The sequence below is a fragment of the Meleagris gallopavo genome, chromosome 6 (genome assembly GCF_000146605.3).
Source record: "Meleagris gallopavo isolate NT-WF06-2002-E0010 breed Aviagen turkey brand Nicholas breeding stock chromosome 6, Turkey_5.1, whole genome shotgun sequence".
Classification (NCBI taxonomy): Eukaryota; Metazoa; Chordata; class Aves; order Galliformes; family Phasianidae; genus Meleagris; species Meleagris gallopavo.
In genome coordinates, this window is record NC_015016.2 from 22,716,733 (window position 1) to 22,719,373 (window position 2,641).

The window sequence follows — 2,641 nt, forward strand, 5'->3', positions numbered from 1 at the left end:
GCGAGTGGGCGGCGCGCTGCCGCCGGGAGCGGCGCTTTTCTCGTCAGCGCTGAGCTGTGGTGCGGCCGGCGGTCGAGGCGTGTGGAGTGTTGTCGGTGGAGTGACCGCAAAGGTCATGGACTCAGTGATTCATTATTTCATGGAATCGCAGGATCATTACGGTTGGAAAAACTCTCAGAGATCACCTGGTCCAGCCATCAGCCCATCCCCACCGTGCCCACCGACCGCGTCCCTCAGTGCCACATCTACATGTTTTTCGAACACCTCCCGGGATAGTGGCTGCAGCACCTCTCTGAGCAGCTGTGCCACTGCATCACCGCTCTTTCTGAGAAGAAATTTTACCCTAATATCCAACCTGACGGTAGAGGGAGCATGTTTGAAGCCCATCTTTTCAGGGTGGCTGATAAGCGAAGGAGTGACTGACGAGCTTTTAGGCTTCAGAGATAGGCTGTGTAGTAGCATATGTCGGTATCAAACTGCAGCAGCCAAGCGGTTTTACTTACCAGAATCAACCTGTGTGTAGTACAGGTTATAAGAGACGTGGTGCTAAACTTGTTCCAGCATACATTGATGTCTAGGCAAGAGACCTTCCTAATTAAATAAGACCTCGGTACAGTGATAAAAAGAATTAAAGGCTGGAAAAATTGCAAGGAAGTGATAGAGCATGTAAGTGATAAGATTTGAAGAGACGTACACTGACAAGCAAAATGTTAGATATATATATATGATATTCAGGTCATTTTGAATGCAGTGCCTCCTTTTTATTTCCATGGAAACTAGAACTGCTACAAAGAGCACAATAACACTACTTGATGGAGTAAATTCATAGCTACAAAACACTATTTTTCAGCTTAGTCACCACCATTAGCCAATTTGTGTGGATGAGCTGATCAAGATATTCTTCATTTAGTGGTGTGACAGCAGTGTGCAGACATCCAGAATGTGGCTTGTTTTTCGTGTCACTGTGGCCACTGCTGAAACGCAACCACCCACTGCCTCTCTGTGCTCATATTCACTCTTTGGTCTCCATAAACATTCAGCAAGAGTCAAGGAAGGTAATTTTTTCCACATGGAGGAATTTTGTGACACACCTTTGTGTCATACACACCATGTCAGACACCACTTGGTCATGTCAGCCTGCCCCTCTGTTGCCATCTGTCACATAGCAACAAAATGGAACGGAATATTGTTGGGAAGGTTCAACCTCTACTGCTGTACCACCAACATCCACCTCTGACGTCGTGGCCCAACGTAATAAAACAGAACAACTCTTGGATACAAGAGTGACCAATGGTGTAAAGGGAATAGGAAGAAAATTTTAATTGCATTGGTAAGAATGTAAAAATATAGACTTGTTGGTAGTTGAAGATGCTAAAACTGTAGTAGCTGTATAGATAAACATGTCTCATAAGGTGGGTTTCTGTGTTGTTTTTCTGCTTGAACTTGGCACAAGCATCCAGTCATTCTCCATTTGCAGTGCTTCTAAGACTACTGGCAGTGAGCTCCGCACTCCCTGGTTAATGTTTGTGAGATTGTCTAAATTCAACCACACATATCCAAAAGAGCTAGGGAGATGAATGTGCACTTTATGTGGTTTGTTGGTAGGTGCTTTATTTGCACTGGTGCATTTGGGTTTGTTCAGTTTTCATCCAAGGGAAAAAGAAGGCAGCGCGAGGAGGTTTACTTTTATGTATCTGCCTGAAGAGGTCCCAACCTCTTGGTAACTGTTGAGTGTACAAAAAGATAGATAGCATTAGTAATGCACCACTAAGGAATACGTGTGGAATATATGCTACTGGTTTTGCAGATCTCAGAGAATATGAAAGCCCTCTAACGGGAAGACTGAAGAAAAGAAACACAGGATGCTAATTCAGTTGCCTTTGAGATAACTCAATATATTTGTCTAAGAAAAGGCCTAAGTAATATAATTTTGTCCAGAAAATGAAAATTTTGTGTACAGATTGTGTTCCATAGGTTTTTCTGGATTCTACATGATAGGATTTTAAGAGAGAATTCAAAAGAGAGCTATGATAATAGCATTAATACCTTACAACCCGGTCACTATCCACATTCACTGCATTTACCATGCTTCCTTAAGGTAAATGAAGGTCAGCATAAGTCTGCCTCTAGTCACAGACCTGCTGGCCTCCCTGCTGCTGCCCCACCAGGGAAGTGAGCTCCTGCTTTCCAGGCTGAGGTCAACTCACTGTGGCACTGGAGTTCCTCCACCTGGGGCCTTAAGATTCACAGTGCTGCTGCTTCGTTCCTAAGTGGGGCTGTATGCTGAGGCTTCAGGCTTTCCTGCAAACTGGATATGGCGTTTGGCCTTTCCAAAACTGCAGTAGAAGAAGCTAGGGAGGACAAAGGGAATTAAAGAGTAAAGTTCAAATTTTCTGAAATGTTTACTTAGTAAATCAGAAGCACTGAAAACTTGAGAACAAGTTTGTATTACTTAATGAGGGACAAGGAACCCCAGTTTGTTACTCTTTTAGTGGCTATAACTTGGCAAGAGATGTAAATTCAGGCAGTGGAGAGGTAAATATAGTACAGACCAGAAGGCCTTACTATAATGCCTTGCTCAGCACCCAGAATGAACAGACATCCATTGTTCAGCTGTTGGTTGTTTTTTTTTTTTTTAATG